We start from the raw sequence: 25,336 nt of genomic DNA on the forward strand, positions 1-25,336 counted from the left end.
GGCTGTGTGGACAAAGGGAAACCAGAACTGAATTTATTGTTTTTTATCATGGAAATCATGGCATTGTCGGCGTTGATATACATCCTTGCCTTGCTCTGTGATTTTGAATGCTTTTCTATCCAATGTTTCTGGTTTTATTACATACTCGCTTTCAGTTTTAGCAGCTTCAGATTTCTTTCAGGAAACCCAAAGGCACATACCCCAGATTCTTCGTATTTAGATATGGCTTGATTATGTTACTGACCCAACTTGTGGGGACACTACACATCACATGACTGCCCTGGCATCCTTGAACATTTTTGTCTTCTTTGTTGTTTTATTTTTTTTTAGTCCCCAACTGGCTTTTATGCAAAATGTTATATCCTGGTTCATTAAATAATTACTTTTTATCTCGCACATGTGTAAGTATTTATACTTTAAACAGCATGTCTCAATGTAATATGCAGTTTCATACTATTTTATCAATTCACTCTGTGACCCATGTCCATACATGTGTGTGTGTGTGTGCCTGTGCGTGTGCATGTGTGCGTGTGTGTGCATGTACAGCACTGGGGATAGACTCTTGGGCCTTGTACATTCAAGGCATATGCTGTACCATTGGGCAACTGTCCCATATGTTTTTGACATTGGGAGTCCCATTATACTCCTCTCTGTATTTCTCATAGCCTGCAAAAAGCTATGCACATAATATTTAATAGATAGTGGTCAAATGTGTGTAGGATAAAGGAGTCGCTGGAATGTCTGAGTTGTATATCATTTATGAATTCATTTCTGTAGACACTCCTCGCCTGTTTGTTACGGGAGACGCCCATATGCTGCCTTCAGGGAGCGGAGACGGGATGGAGAGCCGGAAGGCACGCCATCGTGTCCTCAAAGGTACTTTGATTGTTAGAAATATTATAACTGAACCAGTGCCATGGACACCGAGAATGATCATGATGTGGTGATGAATCTACTGGAGGGGGGTCCGGAGCTGGAGCGGGGAGGTGCTGGGGCTCGGGGAGGACACAGAGTTCTGCCCTGCGTCTGGAGGCCCTCAGCCGGAGTGGAATTGAGCTGTCTCAGAGTTGGACACCAAGGGTTAATTTACCATCATAAAATCAGCATGAGCACCACGGAAGAGGCCTGAGCAGACCCTCAAGTAAGTAATTAATTCAGCCTGCTTTCCGCTCTCTAGCTTTCATCAACCTTAATGTTATCTAATTGTAAAATTATTCTTCAGACCTTCTCAGCATAAAGGAAGAAGCTGCGTAGCTCCAGCCTGCTTCTCTTGAGGGCGTGGCTCCTCGTGCTTCTTGCTGGAAATCCCTTCCATGCTACTAATTAGGGGTATGTGAACGCTTGAAAACTTTTGATCAACTTTCCTAAGGCAGGACCCAAAAGAGTTCTCGCTGGGCATTTTGAGGGGCTCCTGGTTTTCAGAACCTGGAGATGAGGCTGGATACTGAGATGCAGGAGCTCCTCTAGCCCCAGGATGCACAGGGCACAACATTTCCTGGCCTCCCATTTTGGTTGCTACTGGCAAAGGAACCCGGGACATTTTCCCAGGACCATCTCTTCATCCTGCGCCCAGGCTCTCGGTGCCAAAAGGTGGTGCAGCCAGAAGAATCGATTCACTTTTGAAGCAAACGCTTCTATCCTGTGTGTGTTCTTCCTTCAGATACGAAAGACCTCTGCAACCCCAGTTATTTCTCTGCCCGCCGCCATGGTGGGGACAAGGGAGGGAAAGCAGGCTATCTGTTTCCCTGTGATTACCTGTCCTAGCATTCGGCCTTGGTGTTTCTAGGTGTCTCTGCAACATCAGGGCACTGTACTATTAAAATAATGATTATTTTCTCCAGTCTAGTTAAAAAAATAGATGGAACAGCCTTGGATGGCATCCTGGTCATGGGCAAAATAGCTCTTGTGCCTCTGGGGTGAGATGTAAAACTGAGGGCTTGACCTTTGGGGCCATTAAAGACCTCCAGGTCCTCTTCTGTGTTTCGGTTTCCTGTAACAGTGGTGGTAGCATTAATTCTGTGGCCAGCTGAATTCTAACTGGGGTAATTATACTGTCACCCTATGTTCCCCTGGAGATTCGCTTGGAAAAGTCATTCTTTGATCATGCTCTTAAATCCTACTGCGCTGGGCTTCGTAACATGGCAGGTGAGGAATGGCTATTGGCTTTCACGTGCCTCTCTCCACTGGGTGAGTGATGCTAATTCTATGTATGTATTCCGCTCAGTGCTTGGGGACCCTGCTGCAGGGAGCTACTGAACTAAGCACCGGCTATTAGGAGTTGAGTCTTAAAAAAAGAAAAAAGGAGTTGTTGGAGGGTGTATGTCTTTGATGAATTTTAGTTAAAGCTCCTGACAAACAATTGAGAAGCTTGGAGAAAGATGGTTAGAGGTTTGAGCTTTCATGATAGGGATGTATGTCGACATGTGCAAATATACACACGTAAAATATATCTGTGTGATTGCATATATATATATAAAAGTACATGTGCATGGGCTGGGAAGTTGGCTCAGAGGTAGAGTGCTTTCCTCACAAGCATGAGGCCCTGGGTTCAATTCCTCAGCACCACATAAGCAAAAAAAAGAAAAAAGCTGGAAGTGGCACTGTGGCTCAAGTGGTAGAACACCAGCCTTGAGCTGAAGAGCTGAGGGACAGCACCCAGGCCCAGAGTTCAGTCCCCATGACCAACAACAACAACAAAAAGTACATGTATACACATACACATGCGCATACACATACAATGAGAGAGAGAAAGCTAGCAGTGGATTTCTTTATACATGCTACACTTCTTACCATAATCATCCCAGTAAGCTAACAGGTCACCATTTCAGATTAAGAGTCTCTACAGTGCCAACATGTCCAGGGAAATGCAGGCCTGGAGAAGGAGTAAGGTTTCACTCAAGTGGTTGTGTTTTAGAGGAAAAGGTTGCGAATGAGGATGCTTTAAGATTATACAGAGAGAGAGTCATGGAGACTGTGATTATAGACTCAGTGGAAGTTTGCAAATGCTAGGTTTCTAAACTCTGAGCAGGAACAACCCAACTGCAGAGTTTATAGAGCATCCAGGATCCTCTGTGCTTGGTGCTTAAGTTAAACATAAGGCTGAATGTTCTGTTCCATGTCAGGAATTTCACACTGTAGACACATCCCCATAGATAATTTTAGGGACCAACCTACTGTATGTAAATGCTTATATTTTTCAGTCTCTTCTTTTGTGTTTCCTTTTCCTTGGATTTATTTTAGTAACTAAATTCAAAGATATGTTGGCAGCTTTCATAATCCTATGTGGGCTGACATCTAAATGTGTATCAAGGATTTGTTTTCTCAGGGTACATGATAAACAATGCAGCATTGTGTTTGTGATGATGGAGAGATGCTAAATAAGATGTGGTTAGAGAATTGGGGTTTTTGTTTGTTTGTTTGTTTGTTTTTGTTGGTCTTGGGGCCTGAACTCTGGGCCTGGGCGCTGTCCCTCAGCTCTTCAGCTCAAGGCTAGCGCTCTACCACTTGAGCTATGGCACCACTTCTGGCTTTTTCTGCTTATGTGGTGCTGAGGAATCCAACCTAGGACCTCATGCATGCAAGGCAAGCACTCTACCACTGAACTACCTTCCCAGCCCGAGAATTGTGTTTTTCTATTATTCCCCATTTGTGGAATTAGGTATTGTTCTGAGTATGTATGGCACAGGAAATAATTCCAAACATCTCTCCCAAATTTAACAATGATTGTCTTCTGTTCTTTTCATTGTTTTTTTTTCTGCCTTAGTGTTGTTGACCCTTTTAAGTTATGCTTTTATTTCATATCAAGGGCTGTGCAACATTAATTAAAATTAAAATTAAAAAAATTAAAAGCGAAAGGGTAAAAAATAATTATGCTAACCAGAAGGCCCAGCATCCAAATGGCTTAAAACGATTCCTTATGGGGCTGGGTGGAGAGAAGGTTGGTTCATTTTGTGTGGATAGGGAGCAAAGGAAAGATGCTAAAACCTTGCTTTGCAGTAATAACTCAATTTGAATTCTGAGATTCCAAGCAAAAATTTCAGCAAAACATTCCCACTGAAGAACCCTTCGTTTAGGTGATACCAATGTCCATCAGATGAGACCCGGGTTGTACCAGGGCTGCAGGTGACCCACCTATCCTCCACAGAGCCAGGAAGCCTCCCGGGAGGACTGGGATGAGACTACAGAAGCTCTCTGGAGCCCCAGGCTTGTGGGATCCTGCAGTTCCCTGTGCCACTGGCAGTAGTAATAAATGAAATATCAAAGGAATGATAAAATGTTAATCAAATAGATGCTACTTACAGAGAATCTTATCTCGCCTTCTACAGTGAGGGACCAAAAAATATTTTCAGATGTTGCCTTTTCAAATAACCCCTATTTTGAATTCTGCAAGTGGCTAAAATAGCTGGATTTGGATGAACACTTACTATGTGACAGGCCTTCTTGTTGGAGCTGGTCCCATGCACTGATTCATTAAATCTCATACTAAACACTATACAATGTTGACGTCGGATCTGTAGCGATGAACAGAGGTTGACACAGCATCCTAGCAAGCAAGGAGACACTTCTCACCTATCTGTCATCATGCTCTGATAAGCCCTTACAAAGAGGGAAGTGCACTTGGTACGCCCCTCTTCCATACCACCACATCTTCACCCACCTTTCACGTGCCCAGAGCGCTTCCATCAGCGCTTACATTACTGACTGTTAGGCAGTTGTATCTAACACAGAGTCTGTTCTGGAATGAAGTATTGATGATGTCATGTAATTTGTAGAATACTGTATTGATAGTATATGTAAATACTATAAATATAGTTTATATAGTTTATATATATGACAGGTTGCACACAGGTATGCTTTTGTATCAGTTTAAATCAACTTCAGTGATTAAACCATCCAATCAGGAACCACCTTTGTCAGCTCTTCATTGTTCTACATAAATAGGAGGGGCTTAGAGGGGCAAGTTGGAGTTACTGGTGATAGATAGCCCCTATCTTCCTAGTTTCTGTCTGAAAAAATCAGTAGGAGGATATGTAATTGTATAGCCTTGCAATCTGTTTTGTGCACTTAAAAAAAAAAATTCAGCCAGATGCTGGTGCTCACGCCTGCAATCCTAGCTACTCAGGAGGCTCAGCTCTGAGGATTATGGTTCGAAGCCAGCCCAGGCAGGAAAATCCATGAGACTCTTATCTCCGATTAACCACCAGAAAACAGAAGTGGCGCTGTGGCTCAAGTGGTAGAGTGCTAGCCTTGAGCTGAAGAGCTGAAGGACAGTGCCCAGGCCCAGTGTTCAAGCCCCAAGACTGATTAAAAAAAAAAAAGCAACAAAAAGAAACAACAAAACAAAAACCAACTCAGAGTTTCTCACTTGTTTGGTTTATTTGCTTAGTTGGCATTCTACCATGTGAGCGATTCCTCCAGTCCAGCTTTGTGTTTGTTATTTTGGAGATGGAATCTCAGCGATTTTTCTGCCCTGGCTGGCTTCAAACCTTGATCCTTTGGCTCTCAGCTTCCTGAAAAACCAGGATTATAGTTGTGAGATCCCAATGTCTGGCTGTGTTGAAGATACATTTTCAAACCATAGATACAATCACGAAAATGACTTTATAAATAATAAAAATGGAACATATAAGATGATGAATTGTTTTTACAAGTTATATGTATACCTTTATATACGTGGCTCTAAAGCATTTAATTTTATCGGATATTGTAGAAGCACATACGTTTCCAGTGTTCTGTGCGAGAGTCTCTGCATGTACAGCTGTGCTGGCCAAATGCTAGTTGGGAAAATAAGATCCATATACCTGTGCGAGTGAGGGAGACTGGGAACATCGCCTTTTTTTATTTGGACTGTTCGCTTAATGTGGTCTTAACTTGCATTAACTTTTATCAGCAGCCACACCATACTGTTAGCTTATAATGAAATTGTGGTCAAATAAAATCCCCAGGTCTCTTTCACGTGAACAATTGTCAAAATGTATAAACAAACTGGTTGAATTAATAGCTAGGAACAGCTAATAGGGAAACCCTATTGCTTAAAATGCAATTCTTTCCAGGCCAAATGTTCTCCCATCTTAACAGTAATTGCACAATGCATTTGCAGCTAAGGTCTCATTAAAACTTCATGCTCACCTGTGCTCCAGCAACACCGCTCAGCATATGGGTTAAGGCAATGGCCAGGTGATTGCCTCCTGGGCTTGCCCAATTGTGAATTTCAGTTAGAGCCACAAAAGCCTGGGCCTTTGTGCCATGAGTTATTATAGGGAGTTTGAATCCCTGGGGAGTGGAAGCAATTGGGAAGCAGCAGGAAGAGACAGGGAGGCAGGTGAGCAAAGAATTGAATGACTGTGAAAGGTATTGTGACACCTTGTTAATTATTAACTCTGGCAGCAGGTAGTCAGGTTAACCGGAAGAGGAGGGTGGACCTAATTAAGTATCCAAATAGCATTTCTAACACACTGGAACACTCCAGAGACTGGTCGATTGTGTGGGGTTGATCACAAAGAAGCCCTCCACCTTGAGGGCCAGATAATCTGGATGTATTCCAGAAGCCCTGGCCGCATGGCCTCCAATCCAGGCAGTGTATACCTGCCTGCCCTTGCTGCCACTGCTGGTGTGAGCTACGTTCCCACCTGCCCCTGTGAGGGGAGGCCTGGTAGGTTTGGTGGCCAATTTTTAGCCCAGGTTAAGATAAATGGTATTTAGAAGAAAAGGAAAGCATAATTATTTAGACCATATTGGGCCCATTGTTTATATTACCTTTCTGTTCGGTATAAAGTCATTTTACTGTAATATCACAGGTCGTATGCTGATTGTGTACAGATGTAAATAGGAAGTGATTATTCTGTGGGATAATTTGGGGGCGAGTTATTCATAAAAGATAGAGGGACTGAATGGATCCAAGGGACTAAAAGCAATAAACGAACGAACTAAGCCATAGTAGGAGGCAGAGGAGGGGCTTCATCGGAATGCACATAAACAAGGATTGGTAGATCCTTGTCGGGGCTCTCCAGACACAAGGAGGTCCTGAGGCCCCTTAAGAAGCCCTTCTTCTTTGGCAAGGCCCCCTAACCTCACTTCACCCTGTACGCATGGTGTAGGATAAAGGATGGTAGGTGCTTCACAGCATTGTGAATTGTCATGAAACAGGCAAGCATCTCTGCTTAGCAGAATCTGGATAGACAGCAGATACTGTGTCCACTCCAGGATTTAAACAAGTCAGGGACTATTTAGAGTATGGACTCCCTAGGGGAGAAGTTGCCTGATGAGGTACAGAGCCCACTTCCTCAGGCAGTCAGCATCACAGATTGGCTAATGTGCATGCTTGTGCATGGTGCTTCTGTGCTGTCTCTGAGCTGGAGGGACTGAGAATGAGCCTCTCACATAGACCCCACACACAGAGTTGTGCAATGGTTAGTCTTCAGAGAACTTGCATGTAAGCTGCCATTCTGGATGTTTGAAGATTTTTTTTAAACAAATCTCTTTATGAGAATGAAATATACTCATCTTAGAAAACTCAGGAAAGTATGCCAAATCAAAAGGACAAAAGAACTACCTCGAAACAACCTGCTCTTACCAGTGTTGACATAGGAACCATTTCTTTCCAGATTCTTTTCCATTATATATTTATGCTGCTTACTTGCAGATTTGCCTACTGTCTTTCCTCTCTTTAACCTTACACATAACCAAAACTGAAATGGACTCTGTCGTCATTAATATTGTGAGTAAAAGAGAATCCTTACTGACTCGCTTTGCCAGCCTTTGACTTCTTCCTATTCCCCTCTCTCCTTTGTTTTGCTGACATAACCTGAAATCCTAGAGGTAGGTACTGACAGGTATTCTTGTTATATGTCTTCTCTTGAAGATTTATTATTTTGATACTTATGTGTCATACAATGAAATTAAATTTTTAAAAAACTGACAGGATCTAAACAACTTCCCCTGAGACACATAAAATCCATAAGGAGAGACGATTCATTAACAACAACAACCAAATATAACCAAAATAAAGATTTTCTATGAGAAATTGGAGAGACACAGTCTTGATTCCAAGTCTTGTTTCTCTGTTAAATGCTATAGGTGCATTGTGCATTGGAGATAAACCTTGAAGTTGATATTTGTACCTTGCTACAGTCTTTCCTTTGCCATTACTGATGACCCAGATGGTACTGGGTGGGACCTTGTTCTAGGTGTTAAAAACAAATTGTACCTTTGAGATCCTCTCTCAAGAATATCCTCCTTTGGTCTCATTGTATGAATTTCTAGAGTTCTGTATAATTTATCATGTGTATTTTTCGTCTTTTACCATCCAATGTGTTGATTTGTAGATTTCTAGACACATTCTAGTTACAACAAATGAGGGAAACCATGCAACCTATGTTTCTTTGGGTCTGGCTTACTTCCCTTAGTGTATTTTTTCCCAAGTCTTTCCATTACAAATGGTGCAATATCATTCTTTCTGATGGAAGTATAGAATTTCATCTTGTGTATATTACCACATTTTCTTGATCCATTCATCTGCTGAGAGGCATTGTTTACCGTATCTTGGCTATGGTTACCATGTTCATTGCAGCATTGTTTACCATATCTTGGCTATGGTAAACAATGCTGCAATGAACATGGTTGTGCTGATAGCTTTAGTGTGGCCTTGTTTTTGGTCTATTGGATAAATGCCCAGGAGTGGAATTGCTAGGTCATAGGGAGAAACCTCCATATTGCTTTTTAGACTGGCTAAACAAGTTATGACAAAAGCTCAATAGCTATATTATTCTGGGTTTTTCCCCCTCCTTTATCCTTTTTTTCTTTATTTCTGTATCTTTTGTCTTTTCTGTAAGTTTATCTGTATTGGGGAGGGTAAGGAGAAGTATAGAAATGGTGGACAAAAAAAGTAAACAAATGCAGCAGTGTAACTCACAATACACTGTGTTGAAAATGAACTATACAAGTTGTGGGTGGGGATGGGAGGGGAAAACTGGGAGAAAATGAGGGAAGGGTGACACTGTTCAAAAAGAAATGTACTCATTACTTGACTTGTGTAACTGTAACTCCTCTATACATCACCTTTACAATAACAATAAAAAAAACTGCAGGAGTGCATTACATATAGTTTGCAGTGCACACGTATTCATTCCATTGCATGGGATACATACTAACATGCACACATGCACGCATATATGCATACTTACATGCATAGTAACCTTTGCAGGCTAGGGATCATTGTGTTCATTGTTGCCTATGAGAATATTCAGTCCAGTGTCCACGGTAGCTTGAGCTAGATCCCCATTCCATATCTAAATCTCCAAACCTGAGTAACTCCCAGGGCAAGCAGCATACTTGCCTGAAGGATGACACAGTACAGTGCCCTCTAGTGGTGGGGCAAGCGTGAGGTGCCTGGAGGGGTTGATGTTCATTGAAGACAGTACATGTGCATACAATGCAGCAATTCCAGACAGTTCAAAGCCACATTCTTTTTCTCAACAAACGGAGTCCATGAGATTTATCATTGTCCATAGAATATTTTCTATCCTTTCCCCTAGTGTTACCTTTGAATTACATGAATACATCCAACCCCAAATTCAGTCATCTTGGATAAAAAAATGTACATCAATACAATGTTTGGGTTTCTTCCCTCTCTCTCTCTCTCGTCTCCTTTTCTCTCCCCCCGCCCCAATCTTTCTCTGTGCACTTAAGCACATGCTGGTCCTGGGGCTTGAGCTCAGGGCCTTGGTTCTGTCCCTGAGGTTTTTTGCTCAAGGCTGACATTTTACCACTTGAGCCACATCTCCACTTCTGGCTTTTTGGTAGTTCATTAGGTAAGAGTCTCTGGGACTTTCTTCCTTAGCTGGCTTCCACCCAGGATCCTCAGACCTCAACCTTCTGAGTAACTAGGATTACAGCCATGAGCCACAGGCCACTGGCACTTCCATCTTGTTTCATTAAACCAAAAGACTAAAAGGAGTAATAATATTAAAGAGTGATTTCCAGAATGCCTACTTATTTCAAAGTGTGAGATACTGAAAGGCTGAATAAATAATGTTACGCATATCTAGTTGTGCCCTTGGATTTTCTTCCTTTCATGATGCTTATGGTGTGTTTTGCTTTCCTTAAAATGGGCAGATTCACAAAATGTTTCTTTGTCTTACTGATTCTAGGCCAGTAAAGATCTGCCTGGTAGTGCCAAGACTACATCAGTGCTGAGAATCCTGAGCTAATGCTCTTCAAAAGGATATGAAACAAAACCCCAGAAATTTCTATTTTCTCCACAAACATCTTTTAGTAAAGAATTAGGATCAAGAGGAAACAGCATCTCATTCTCAGAGGAAACTACATAGAAAATGATATTTCAATTCAAAGCAAGATGATTTATTAAAAAAAAAACCCACACAATCGAGACGATTCAGAGGTCTCTAAATTGCCTTCTGTTTCCTGAATTTATAATCTACCCTAATTTAGGGTAGGGGCTGAAGTTCAGTCTTCCTGTTCTGTTAATTGATTTCTAGATCTATTTCCAATTGATCCTGTCTCTGTAACTCTAATCTGAGAATCAGGAAGCAGGAATTTAGGTCTCTGTGCCTTTCCAAAATACATTTTGATCTTCTGAGATTACAGGTAGTGAAGCATCATTGCTTGTTCAGTAGGAGGTGAGATTTAGCCTAGAATGGAAAGTGTTTACTGAAACTGGACATTCCGTTAGGTTAGAAAATAGTTGCTGCTGGAAATCGTTCTATTTGAAAAGAACTGTTTTAAAGTACTGTACTTTCAAATTGACTTAGAATCCAAAATAGTAAGCCTCTCCAATGAACCGCAATACATATTTTACAATTACCTACAGAACCTATCACGGAAACTTCCTGATTTTAAAACTGTATCACTTTTATTTTTACTCTGTGTCATTAAATATGAGTGGTATCATCTGGTCATTCCCTTATATCCTCCCTCTCACCCCGTGAGAGGTAAGAATACTTTTAAAGACACCATAGAAAATATGCTGAAATTCCTTGCTTAACTTGTTTTGTTTTTCCCTAAGTACTAAATAAAGGATGTCAACCGTTGTTGAGCTTATTTTGCAGGTAACATGGCTGAACTTCAAATCAGTTAAATAGTTGAATTCCAAATCATCAAGTTAGGAACTGGCACTTGAGTCCAGTTGTGTTTGGCTCTAAACTTCCTTTCATTTCTTTTCTCTATGTCATTCTTTTCTTTAGTTTCCCCCAGGAAGCCTTGGGTCCCATTGAGTTAGGGAAGTATTTCCTTAACTTCCTGGGACTCTGAGGGAAATTCATATCCTCGGTCTATTAGCATGAAATACTTGGCTCCTATGGAGCCCTGGGAGAAATCAGGGGACATGCTAGTGTGCACTTAATATAAGTGCCACATTTACATAGCTGCTGATTACATTTACATTTCCTCACCTGTCATGCTGGCCTGGACCCAATCAGGTAGTATAGCAAACACCTTGCAAAAGAACGCATAAAGAAATCTTTCCAGTTGTCTTTTAAAGGGATGAACTCTGCTTTTGCAACCTGCAAATACAAAAGAATGGGAGAAGAATCTTCACTTTTACCATTAGTTCTTCGTTTGGAAGCTTCAGCTGCTGCAACAAAAACAACAGAGATGCCTGTGCTTGTTGCCACAGTAGTAGGGCTAGATGTAGGCTATGCTTTTGAGATGTTCTCCATTTAGAGCCTGTGCTATGCTACCCTAAATGGAATATGGCTTGTTTGTAGTACTTAGGATTAAATGCACAGCCTACCACCTGCTAAACAGGTATTCAGTCTTCTTTTAAGTTCAGATAGGGTCTCATGTTTTTGCTTGGGCTGGCCTTAAACTGCAATTTTTTTCTCTGCCTCAGCAGTAGCTCAATTGAAAGCATACTACCACGTGGAGCCCCTGACCTTTGTTTCTTAAGGGATTAGGATAGACTAAACCACATACTCACAGAATGCTGATTGTTCTGGGTTGGCATCACAGCCTAGGCTCTTTAGACAGAGTGTGGATCTGTGGCTGCACTGAGTTTTATACCCTGAGAATAGCAAATGGTGATGTGCCATAGATGGGGTCTAAAAATACAGAGGGCCTGGCTCTGGGACTGGAGTTGGAAAGCTGCCAGTCACCCAAGGGTAGCTGAGTCCTGTGAGGGGAGCTGGCCTCCGATGGCTGTCTGTCCTTGATTGTACGGTGCCCTCGTTTTACAATGATTGGGATCAGGCTCTTCAGTATGTTCTCCTTGTTAATTGAATGACTAGTTCTGGATAATGGATAATTCTCAATCTTCTATTTTTAGCAAGTGTATAAATATCTAAATTAGATTTAGGCAAAGTGAGCTGCCGTCTTTGATATGCCGAGAACATAATTAGGTTGCTCCGTTTACCTACACAGTCGCAAGCAAACTTTAACTCATTAATCTGTGAAGGACTTTGATGAACCTTTGAACTAGATAAAAAAAATATACGTATATGCCAGTCATGGCCAAGTTCTGCTCTCTTCTTTGAGAAGTTTCAAAGGACAGAAAGTGACTAGTGTGTTTGGTTTTATAACATCATCTGTCGGCTCTGATCTTGCTACTCTGAAATCTTCAGAGGATTCTTCCTGTCTCCCAGTCAAGTAAAAGGCATTTAGGGAGAGCTAAAACAATTGTTCCAGAGGGAGGAGGTGGAGGTGCTGATTTCAGTCCTGCCTTGACCCCCAGTGATCTTGGGCAAGATGGGAAACTTTCTAGGCCAGTTTCCTCATCTGTGCTAAAAGGATAAGGTGGGTAAGTGTGCAAGCCTGCCTTGTAACAGGACCTGTAGTTCAAATACCTGTGCAGGTGCTAGCACAGGTACAGAGCAGGAGAATCCCCAGCCAGGCTTCTCTACCTGGCTCTCTCCTTTGCCAGTCATGTTTCTCAGGTCTGTCCATTTGACATTTACTGTAGATGTGCATTGTTCTTATTAAATCCGCTCATTGGAGGAAGTGTGTGTGTGGTACAGTGGCTTGAACTCAGGGCCTCACACTCTCCCTTGGCTTTTTTGTTCAAGGCTAGTGCTCTACCACTTGATCCTCAGCTCCACTTCTGGCTTCTTGCTGGTTCACTGCCCAGCCAGCTTTGAACCTCAATCCTCAGATCTCAGCCTCCTGAGTAGTTAGGGTTACAGGCATGAGACACTAGTGCTGAGCTCCTTGGTAGATTTTCGTATCGCAAATATCTCCAGGAATGCTCCCTCTCCACATTTTTATGGATGCCTCCCCCCACCATGTTCTTCCCTACCTCTGAGCACATATATTCCTTCGTATCCATCTCTCTCACAGTGCATGAGCACAATCACTGAGAGTCAAGTCCGTCTGTCCATCAGAACTGTATTTCTCTCATCTCAGCACCTTATAGCAGATGGCGTTCATTCCTCTCCAGATCATAAGTTCCTCGAAGGCAAGGGATCTTACTGTAGATAGAAGATTTGATCCTTCTCTTGGCACTGTTTGCCTGGACATGAGAGCAGCTACGGAAGCCCTAAGTAGAGTCAGTCTCCTGTGCATTCTTCTCCAGCTGAGAAGTCAAAGTCTAGGTGTCCCGGGTCCGTCCCACAGCTCCTTCTCCAACAACATCTGCACACAGAACCTAATAACCATGCCTGCTTCTCTCACCCATCTGGATTCATTGCGTTAAGATATGAAAGGATTCTATGTTCTAAACAAAAACCTTTGTTGTGTTAGCATATCATTTTCCCCCATAACTCCTCATTACAGCTATGATTTCTTGATCTCTCCTCATGATAACTTATGAGCAGACTTATCTATCTATCTATCTATCTATCTATCTATCTATCTATCTATCTATCTATCTATCTATTTTTTTCTATTTTACATTTAGAATGGAACTGGTTACCATGGGATGTATATGAATACATGCTGTTGACCTGAGAAGTACACACTTTCTGTGCAAGGAGACCTGAGGTGGCTGGTAGCTTTGACAGAGAGAACTCATTTGTCATTTGTTTGTGTGGTGGACTGGTCTTATAAATTCACTGAGCTGAATCTGAATCTCCAAATGTTAGCAAAGACATACTTTAATTAAATAGTAAGGCAAAAACTGTGTTGGAAAAGTTTGAAATGAAATATTATTTTTGAACAAGTCTGAGTAGATTATTCAGAAAATATTAGCATATTTAGTACAAAATGCCTCCAAGTGATAGAATAACTGATATAATAAATTGTCATTTGATAAGTCTTGATAACACCTTCAAGTGTTTTATTTTATTTTTCAGAAAATGAGAAAGATGTATTTGGCACCTTGGTGAAGTGTTTAAAAATCCCTTTGCAAGGCATGTTTTCTTTTTTTCTTTTGTATTTTGCTTTTCTCAAAATTGGAAGAGATCCTAGACAAGTTTTCAGCTAATTATAAGAATGTTTTATCACTCTGTGATACTTGGCATATTACTTAGATTGAGGGACATTGCCTTCCATTCTCCTCCACTTACTTATCTATAATGCATTTTATGATATAATACATTATTATATACATTTTATATATAATACATTTCAGACCTTTCATCTACAAAGACATGAACGTTAAAAATAGATTTAGTGCCAGACAAGATGAAATTCTAGGTATAAATAAAAGCATTTATTTAATTTCACTTTTATTTTTTGATAATTATCAAGCTATGTTATATAATAGTAATGGTCAGTCAATGCAGGAAAATCATTTAGTACTCAGATCCTGATGCCCACATGAAATAATAAATAAGCCCAAGAATTTTAATGTACATAACTATTATAGTTACAGACATAAATGATTAAGTATAATGGAAACAGTAGTTCCAGAAGAAGAATGAACAATGTAAAATTACTGACTCTGGAACAGCTTGTTAATATTTTTAAATTGATAATGGTAGATAGAAAATGGCTCTGGCATTTATATTCAGTTTGATATATTTCAATGCCTGATATAAGAGAGTTTTCCTTTAAAATGTCAAGAGTTATAATCGACAAGAAATTAATTCTTTGGCAATAATTTGAATTTCTGTTGAAAAAAATCAGAAAGTCAAGTTAAAAACATAGGTGAGAGTGTACTTAAGCGTTTCGATTGCTTCAGGTTTTATGAGTAGAGGTGGCTTGAAAATAACTGCACTGGAAGACAGGCGGGTGCACTGAGGCAGAGCTGAGCCGCGTTGGAGACGTCAGAGCAGAAGCAATCGTTACCAGAAGCTACAATAAGTGTGGTGCTCTTTTTTTTTCCGAAGTCCTGTAGAGATGGAGCATCATTCTTGGCCAGCTTCCTCCTGGTTTATAATCTGGTCTGTTGGTCACGCGACAAGGAGAAAAACCCTGCACTTCTCGCCTCCTGCACATTCCTGTGTGTCTGTGAGGTTCACCTTCACGTCCCCCCCCCACAGCGCCCCAAAACGCGTCGCTCCTCTTATGAATAGAAAAATGGATCCAATGAATCTCTGTGCAGGATTCTTGCCTTGACTTTAAAATGTGTTCAAACATTGGGACTAGAGCAGAAGCAAGGAGGGTGTCCCCTGTTGGTAACCAAGAGCTAGGGAGTCTTTGCTTCACCCCTTACAGTTGCCAGGATTTGACCTCATTCTGCTGAGCAAGGATACAACTCGCAGCCATGGCTGACATAAAGTACAGTGACATGGTAACAAATTCTGCTGACCTTGGTCTATGGTGAAAAGCTTTATCTTGAGGTGAGGGAGTGGTGGCAAAGGGTCACTTAACATCTATCCATATTAAATTCATTTTAATACTTATTTGGGTAAGCTTCACTCACGATTCACCCTCATCTGTCTAATATTGTCCCTCCTCCCTGGCCTTGAGGTCACCCATAGACTGCCATACCCTCTCTCAAGGCTCCTCACACACACCAGGTGTACCCAGCATCCACTGCCTGGACTCTTTCTGGGGTTGTCCTACCCCTTCATGTCTCCCCCACATCCCCATTCCAGCCTAGAGTGCTCTCCTGACTCCTTGGCTTGAAATCCCAGCCTCGCTGCCTTTTGTTGTAGTTTTTCAGTTTTTCAGGGTGAAGAGCCTTCAACTAGGAGCAGAGGGGACTCATGGTTCAAGCCATGTGTCACTAGCCTTGAAAACACAGGTTTTGTTTCGCATACTTAGAGTAGTGCCCAGTATACGATACCCCTAATAAATATCCATTCAGTGATCCTAAAATCTGCATTACATACCAGGAATTGTTCCTGGTCATTAAATAATTTTTAGACATGTAATTCTTTCTTTGGCATTAGTGGGGCTTGAATTCAAGGCTTTGTGCTTGCTGGAGCCATGTCTTCAGTAGCGATCATGTGAATTTTAAAAATCATTAATGCATGTTGCCTAATTACTTCCCAGAAAATTTTTAAAATCTTTTCATAATGTACAATAAGTCATTTATAATATCAAATCTTAAAATGCATTTATATCATTACTCATTTGATAGCTCTAAGATGTATTTCCCTGAAACCAAGGAAGAATGAATTGTATGTATATGTGTGTATGTGTGTGTGTGAAAGAGAGAGGGGTGTTATGTGTGTGTATATGTGTGTGCGTGCAAGCCCTGGGATTTGAACTCGGCTTGGGTACTGTCCCTTTTGCTCAAGGCTAGCACTGTACCACTTGAACCATAGCTCCACTTGTAGCTTTATAATTTTTTTCTTTTTAGTAGTTTATTTGAGATAAAAGTCTCACAGACTTTCCTGCCCAGGCTGGCTTTGAACCACAATCCTCCAATCTCAGCCTCCTGAGTAGCTAGGATTTCAGGTTGAGAATCACTGGTTCCTGGCTTTAAATTTTTTAAATTTAAACTGTTTTGTGATTATCTTTCTTTGACTTTTATCCAGTTTTGTGAAATAGATAATACTATTGTGTGTATGTGTGTGCACCAGTCCTGGGCCTTGAACTCAGAGCGTATAGCTCTTATTTGGATTTTGGCTGAAGGCTGGTTGGTGTTCTACCACTTGATCTACATCTCCACTTCTGGCTCTTTGGTGGTTACTTAGAGCTAAGAGTCACATGGACTTTTTGCCTGGACTGGCTTTGAACTGAGATCCTCAGTTCCCAGTTCCTTGAATAACTAGGACTGTAGGTGTGAGTTGCCAGCTCCTGGTTGAAGATACAAATTATAGCCTTTGGCCTCTAGACTTTTATTTAGTTGATGAATGAGTAAACTACATAGGAATTATTACTGTGAGAAAGTTTAGAAACTGGTTGTATTAGAAAGAAACAAGAAAAAAGTACTTGAAAGACTCAAGATTGGAAGACTATATAAAGAATTAAAGCAGTAACCTTTATTACTTACTGAGACATGGCTTTAAAAATATATCCATTGTTTCCTCATCAGCTGTGCTACTTGAAGGAAGTAGGTGGAAAAGATGCAGAGATCTTACAAGAAGAACTTTCCACTCCCACCTTTCAGAAATAGGGGACAATACAAAATGGAGTCAGTGAGTACCTACTTAGTACCTATGGCAAACGAGAGAACTGGTTAAAGTTAATTGTGCCAGTTAAAGCTAATTGTAGCTATGATGGTTGAAGTTATGGTGACGGTTGTGTAGCCTTATTTGGCAAGGAAACTCAGAAATACTTATGTCCTGCCTAACTCTAGATGCTTCTTAGAGGTGAGCTTCCAAGAGAAAGCCTGAGAGAGCCGTCACTGTGCCACATCTTGTTTGCTTGACCCTGACCTCCATGTCTGACGTGGATAATGTGTCAGCAGCTCTTGGAGCTAGAGGCGATGAGCCAGATGTTCTTGGAGCCATTCTCTTCCTAAGGCCATGTGGCTATTCCTTAAACCCAAACCTATGTCTAGAATGTCACTCACTGATCAGATGGAAGGACTGAACATGTACACTTGTCAAGATGGAAAGAAATAGGACCTGGAGGGGAGGCGGAGGAGGGGGAGGGGAGGAGAGAAGGGAGGAGAAAAAGGAGGGAGAAAGAGAAGAGAAGAGGAACGGAGAGGGGGGGAGGGAGAGAGGAGAAGAAGGGAAGAGAGGGGGAGGAAGAGGGGAGGAAGGAACTCCCTGATTCTCAGGTTCAGCCTCCTGCTACAGAATCCATCAAAGCCAGACCCTGTGCCCTGATCCAGGGCTGCCCCTTGTGGCATAAGAGCATCCACAGTGAGCGACAGAGAAAGCTGAAGATGGTGTGGAATGGCTGGAATTCCCTCCAAAGGGAAACGCCTGTGGCCACCACCAAATTGGAAGCAAGGAGTCAGGAAGGAAAAGCAAAATTCCCATGCACCCCAGTTGAGGACTGGCCATGTCTGTTGGAAAGTCTTGCTGATACCAGTTGGTAGGGTTTCAGCAATTCAGACAGACCCAACGGTTCCTCCTTGGGGCAGGGTGTCTTATCTTGCTTTGTCCTTGGTGAGGATGAAGGAGGGATGTAGAAAAGGGGTCAGAAATCTCCACTGAGCTTCTGGAGGCTGAAGCTCCACACCCTGATTAGCAGCCCGGGCTGGGAGGAGGAAGGAGCCGCTGCTCAGGCGGAGCCTTTTTGCTATGAATGAGGTGAGAATGCTCGCGGAAAAAATTAGGTCTACAGCTCGGAGAGATGCTCTTCGCAGCAGAGGATAGCACTTGAAATAGAGCCACCTGGGGATTGATTAGCCTGAAATTTTCTGGAACTTCAAAGGAAACAGAAAGGGAACGGAGAAAGCCTCAATTCTCTGCAGAGTTCAGAAATTTGGAGAAATAAGAACCGTACATCAGAGAGAAGGGATGTTTTATACCCCCATTTTTATTCACTTGTTTTCCTTGATCTAAAAAGATGTTTGACCTCCGATGGAAGTGGAAATTTAAAACTCAGGAATTTGAAGCTAGAATGAACATAAGTAAAAGCTCTCCTGGTGCCCTTGCATCTCCTAGGAGGAGGCTGATCTGGGGAGCGGTGGTAGGTGAGAATCCACACACCTACGTTCCCTGGCAGAGTCTCATTTTCCTCCTCTAGTCAATGAATTGCATGAACCCATCTTACAAGGGAGCAAGTTTGTTTAAAACCAATAAAGATTGCACACAGGGTTGTGAGGTAGAGGCCAGTGTAGAACACCTGCTATTACAACCGTCCCCAGAACTGTAAAACACACACACACACACACACACACACACACACACACACACACACACACACACACACACACACACGTATGCATGAATACACACATGCACATGTATACATGAAATCTACCAATACACAATTTATAAGAGAAATAGGTATTTTTGTTTGTTTCTGCCCACTTTTTTGGTGGCGTGTGTTGTGAATCAACAAAAGCTCATAGAGCATAGTTATATAAGATTATAATAGAATAGCCCTTTCTATTTGCTAGGGAGCATTAAAGCATTTACATCATTTATTATAGCTCATACTGTTACAGCTAAATGAGATAAGGATGGCCTCCATCCTCATTTTACAGAGACTGAGTCATATGCTTAATGGTGGAGTCAGAAATGGAGTGAAGAATGTTGACAGCAAATGCTGGTAAAAATGAAGGATTTGCTCACTTCTGGGAGTATAATTGTACTTGAAATATACCACACTTATCCCATCAGGTAAATAGAAGGTTTGGGGTATTCGTTCAGGCTTCTGGATTTTTTTTTTTGTCTAGTGAGTCTTTCATTAGATATCATGGGCTCTTTTTCTCCTTCCTTCCTTCCTTCCTTCCTTCCTTCCTTCCTTCCTTCCTTCCTTCTTTCCTTCCTTCCTTCCTTCCTTCCTCCCTTCCTTCCTTTCTCCAGTACTAGACTTAAACTCAGGATCTTGTGACTCTTGCTTGGCTTTTTGCTCAAGGTTGGTGCTGTGCCACTGGAGCTAACCCTCTATCAGGTTTTTGTTGGTTAGTTGGAGGTAAGTGTCCCATAGGCCTTTCTTCCTAGGCTGGGTTTGAACAACGGTCCTTGGATTTCAGCCTTCTTAGTAGCTAGGATTACAGGCATGAGCCACCAGCACAGGGCTTGTCTTTGCTGTCCAAATGCTGGCCTTGCCTTTGGGCCTAGTCTCACCAACTCTCTCCTTACATGGCATTTAGGAGCTGTGAGGATTTGTCCGGAGCCGCATGTGTGTCTGGTACACTGAGCGCTGCGCTCACTTTAGGGACTTGTACTGGAAGAGCCTGGCATATCCCCCAGACTTTTGCATCTGGAGACGGTGCTCTTTCCATTATGGTTTGAGGACCTCAGAATCACATTTGAAAATGAGCTCTGCCACCAGAGAGAGCCACTGGGGCGGGCCGTCTGCCTCAACTTGTTTCCAGCTTAATTTTTATGGTTATTTATTTTTCTTCTTGCCATGATTTTTATCTTTACCTTTTACATCTTTTTTCTCTTTTTGTAGAATCATGATACAGAAACAATAAATGCCACTGTTACACTCTTGCTGTTAGAATAAAAGCCAATGTTTAAAGACCCTTCAAGCCAGAACTCAGGGATTCTTTTTCGTCACCATAACAAACCACCAAAGCTTTTATGAAATGCCTAATTATACAACATAACATGGGCAGAACTACTTCAGAGTGAAGCTTCTTGTGAGCAGGGCCTTGGAGATGATGCTGTACATGATGTAGATGGGCTTCAAGACGGCAATGGTTTTCCCAGTCATTTAGTTAGTAGCAAAGAGATGTACAGAAAGAAGGGACCTGGCTGTCTGTCTAGCCATCTCTGCATATAAAACTGAGTCAAATTTAATTTTTAAGTCTTTTCTAAAATGTAATGAAATAGGACTCTTTATATTATTATTATCATCATTATTATTAGGGTTTTTTTTTGTCAGTCGTGGGTCTAGAACTCTGGGACTGGGCGCTGTCCCTGTGCTCTTCTGCTGAAGCGCTCCACCACTTGAGCCTCAGCACCACTTCGTTTTCTGGTAGTTTATTACAGATAAGAATCTCATGGACTTTTCCTGCCCGGGCTGGCTTTGAACCAAGATCCTCAGATCTCAGCCTCCTGAGTAGCTAGGATTACAGGCATGAGCCATGGCGCCCAGCCTATTATTAGTTTTTGATACATGGTCTCATGATGTAACACAGGCCATCCTTGAACTCGCATTCCTCTTGCTTCAGACTCTTGAGTGTGCTGGCACTACAGACATGTGCTACCACGCCAAACCCTCTTTTTTAAAAAGCATATGAACAGCTAAAAATACCAGAAAGCAAAATGTGAGTATGGCTTAATCGGTTGGCATGAGTTTCACTGGAGAGCTAAGTGAGAAATCGCATATGAAATCACTTGCTGTGTGACTCCTGTATAGGGTGCTCAATGCAGACAGGCTGCAGGAATGAACGGTCCCTGCATGATGTGCCTTTGCAGGGTTCTCTGGGAATGGATCTCAAAGAATTACTTTCCTGTTAAATACATTTCCAGCATCACCTGTATACATGGTGATGCAGGTGACTCACCGCCACACTAGCATCCTATCCCACGGAATCCTGCTATTCTGGAGGGAGCGTCAGAGTTAGTCTCTCAGACATTTCATGTTGTGCTGATTATGACAGTCCACAACTTCGGCCGTGCATACGTAGTCATCCGTTGGAAGAGTAAGGATCCAATGAAGACGGGGGAAAGAGGGAGGTGGCAGTTGTCACCTCTTAGGTCAACAAGTCTCACTGGTATGTTTTAGTGACTAACTTTGTTAAAGCAGTTTGAAAAAAAATTATGTATTTATGTTCCAAAACAAATCGACATAAACACATAAAGTATGACTCACAATTATACCTTGTTTCCCTCCTCTTTTCTTCTGAGTCTTTCCCTTTTTACAGTAGCTGCATGTCGGTTCTAGGCTGAGTGCCAGTTGTATCAATTAAACAGTAACTAATTCAAGTACATTTGCAATCTGTGTTTGAAATGCCATCCCCTACAGTAGTTACCAATTAAGCATGAGGCAGATTAATGGACGCTTTGTTCTCCTGGGCCAACTCCAGCGCACTGTCATTAAGCCTCTAAGTCCCAGTGAACTGAAGACTTCCATTTAAAGGCAGAGGAAAACACATGCTCACAAAAAGGAAACAATAACAGGAACAACAATACAAACTTGGGTGTTTCAGATCACATGAAAAGGGTGGGCAGCCCCTGGAAAGGAGAAGCCGTGATGGCGGTTTTTGGTTCAGCCCTTTATTTTTGCGTGGATTGGATCCACGGCAGATTACAAAAAGTACGAAATGGGGAGCAGAGAGCGGGAGCAGATCAGACAGACAAATGGCTCTTACAGAGTCACAGTTCTTCAACAGATGTTCTTTTCAGCTGGCTACAGTATATCATTATCTCCAGGAATCCTGAAGATCAAGTACAAAGCTACAGGAGGGACAGTGGAGATGTAGCTTATTAACAGGAAAATAAAAAAGAAAACAACAAAACACTTGGCTCTGCCCTGCTCACTACTGTCCATTTAAGGAGACAAATATGTAGGGCCAAGCTGTGGTCAGTTTTCTGTCAGCATGATTAAATACCTGAAGGAGGACAGGTTGATCTTCACTACCTGTCTCAGGGGTTTGAGCCCAGGGATGGTTGGCTCTGCGGAGGGGGACTGGTGATGAGGCCAAATGTCAAGGTGGTAGGGATATGTAGCAGGAGAGGCTGAGCACCTTGTGGTGGCCAGGAAGTAAGGAATGAGACAAAGGAAGGGGTGTGGTCCCACTTCCTCCGTCTAGGCAGTGCATCTTCCAATGGTGCCACAGCCTGGTGACTAAGACTGTGACAGTGCATAGCCTTTGGGACACTGTTCAGATCCAATCCACGCAGTCGATTACCAGGTACAGGCTTATAATTTTTTAGGATAACCATTGCAAATAAAACCAATTTTTACCACTAAGTCATGATTGTTGTAGTTTGCATTGGAACAAAGAGAAAGAGGTCGAGAATTTAAAAAGAGGTGATTCATTTTAGTTCTTCAGCCTATGTGAATTCATGTGGAACTTGCTTTTCTTCCTCCTCTTCTTTTTCCACCATTTTGTCAGGCCTTTAAGAAATTAAATGCCTTAAATAGCTATTTACCGCTTTATTGTTAATGGAACAAAATGGCTTTTCTCTGTTTCACTTGCCGTTTTCCAGTGGGCATTGTGTGGTGAAGTGTGTGGTGACCAATATCCCACAGTATCTAAAAGTTTTGGGAGTTATAAGCATGCAATATGTAATCATCTAAATATGACCCACAGCATATTTACACTACTTTGTAAGTGCCATCACTGGCCAAACTCACTGATTCAGAGAGCTTCCCGCTTTGATTGGCAGACTGCTCTACCACTACATGTCTTCTTCTCAAGAAGAAGAGCCCATAAGCTTGGTCACGCTCGCCTCTGCTTCTTTGCTGCTTTCCCCCCTCCTTGATGAATAGTTATGTGTCTATCCTCTAGCCCAGCCTCTGCTCACTCTTCCGAATGAACCAGAAATTGTGCATGGGGGCAGTGATCACGGAATCCTTGAGAATCTTGCTCTTGTGACACATTTCCTTAGAAATATAGCAGTGTTTCTGATTTCAGAAAGAACTTTTCTTTCCTTCTTTCCTTCCTTTCTTTTTTCCTTCCTTCAGTTTCCTTCCTTCCTTTCTTTTTCCTTCCTTCCCTTCCTCCCTCCCTCCCTCTCTCCCCTCCCTCCCTCCCTTCCTCCCTTCCTCCCTTCCTTCCTTCCTGCCTTCCTTCCTTCCTTCCTGCCTGTCTTCCTTCCTTCCTTCCTTCCTTCCTTCCTGCCTTCCTGCCTTCCTTCCTTCCTTCCTTCCTTCCTGCCTGCCTGCCTTCCTTCTTTCCTTCCTTCCTTCCTTCCTTCCTTCCTTCCTTCCTTCCTTCCTTCCTTCCTTCCTTCCTTTTGTTCTCTATTTCTTTCTCTTTCCTTCTCTCCCTCCCTCTCTCCCTTCCTCCCTCTTAGCTTGTCTGCCTATCTGCCTACCTGTCTGTCTGTCTGTCTCTCTTTAATGTGGAATGAGAACTTTCCATTTGGGCTGCCATTTCTGCTTTCAGTGCATATAAGATACCTTACATCTAAGGCTCCCATGGTTTTATCTCTAACACAAATCCGAGAAGAACTTTGCCCCCTTACCCCTCCCATCCTTCCTTCTAGCTCTTCTCTCTCCAACCTCCCCTACTTCTTCTCCCTCCCCCATTACTGGCTCATTGGTAGAGGAACAGCAATGTTGAAATCAATATGAGAATAATTGCCACATGGTGTTTATTGTGGCGGCAAGGTTTCTACAGAAAATCCTTGTAATCAGAAAAGAGGGAAGATGAGATTAAACTGATTAAACTGAGAAAGTCAAAAAAGGACAACTTGAAAGATTAGCTGTACAATGCCGGAGAAGCAGGACTCCCTGTGCATGCTAAGTGGAGATTCCTCCCCCTATCAGGCTCTGCATCGGGTGACCTTCCGTTACATTAGCACACAGCTACTTGATCCAAGGCAAATGCTGGAAATTGAAAAGCCAGAATGCCAGTGATTACAGCAGGTATCAATATTATTGTAATGATGCTTCGTTATCATTAGGGAACTTAATTACTTAGAGAGAATGAGAAGGCCGGAGAGTAAAGCACCAAGTCATGGCTGTAGTCAGCATCAAGATCCAGGCAGATAGGTGAGAAGGGCTTCAAATTCAAATGCAAGGAGACTGCAAGACTGAGAGAAAGAAGGGAAGTTGGGTAGAAACTGTCCTGGGTGTCACAGACGTGCAGAGCTTGTGGTCATGAACGCACCAAGAATAGGCTCTCAGGCTCTGAATGATTTCTCCATCATCTGGTGCATAATTGGTACCCCATAAATACGGAATGAAGAAAAAATAAATAAAAATGAAACCAACTGAAATGACTCTAATGGCCTACTAAAATGATGAATTTCATTAAAACATAGAGAAATAAATTTGGGGTATTACCTTCACCAACTCAATTCTTTACCACTGAGAGGAGACCTAGGCCCTCCACAGCATTTCAATGGAAAGCTGATCTTGGATTTCAGTCCCTTTAAATGCCCTCTAAGCCCACTCTCTTTCCTTCTCTCTACCTTCTCTCTGTCTTTTTCCATAGAGATTTGTAGTACTTGGCCTGGCGGTGGTGATGTTATAATTTTGAAATGCAGAGTTCAAGCAGGGCACATGTTTTCCTTTAACTCTGACCTCCAAACAGAAACAGGGAACATTTCTGCACCCTCCAGAGCTGCGGTTGTGCTGAGCCAAGCCAGAATTAGCTCTACTTACTGACCTACAAATAGACCTGACCCAGCCTGACCTGCCTCCGTCCGAGTGCTGGACAACATTCCTATTTCTAAATCCAATGAATCAAATGTATTTACTTCTTTTGAGTAGGCACAAAAGCCAAAGTAAACTTTGAGCTGCATTTGAATGAACTTACCCATTCAGTCAGCCAGCCATACCATCAGCCAACTTGTTCCTG

The 25,336-nt window shown here is 42.2% G+C and overlaps 1 protein-coding gene across 4 annotated transcripts in view; it reads left to right on the top strand.

Moving 5' to 3' along the window:
* Nucleotides 1–25,336, top strand: part of Nox3 (NADPH oxidase 3) — a 564,487-nt gene that overhangs the window by 135,740 nt on the left and 403,411 nt on the right. For 3 of the 4 annotated variants that reach the window (XM_070010780.1, XM_070010781.1, XM_070010779.1), the window contains exon 4: nt 778–876. The gene's annotated coding sequence lies outside the window, so the exon portion shown is untranslated. Of the gene's footprint in view, nt 1–777; nt 877–971; nt 1,142–25,336 lie in introns of those variants that run through there. The other variant, XM_070010782.1, reaches the window with a different exon arrangement.

This window comes from Dipodomys merriami, unplaced genomic scaffold (assembly GCF_024711535.1).
Source record: "Dipodomys merriami isolate MVZ:Mamm:240054 unplaced genomic scaffold, mDipMer1.0.p SCAF_8, whole genome shotgun sequence".
NCBI lineage: Eukaryota > Metazoa > Chordata > Mammalia > Rodentia > Heteromyidae > Dipodomys > Dipodomys merriami.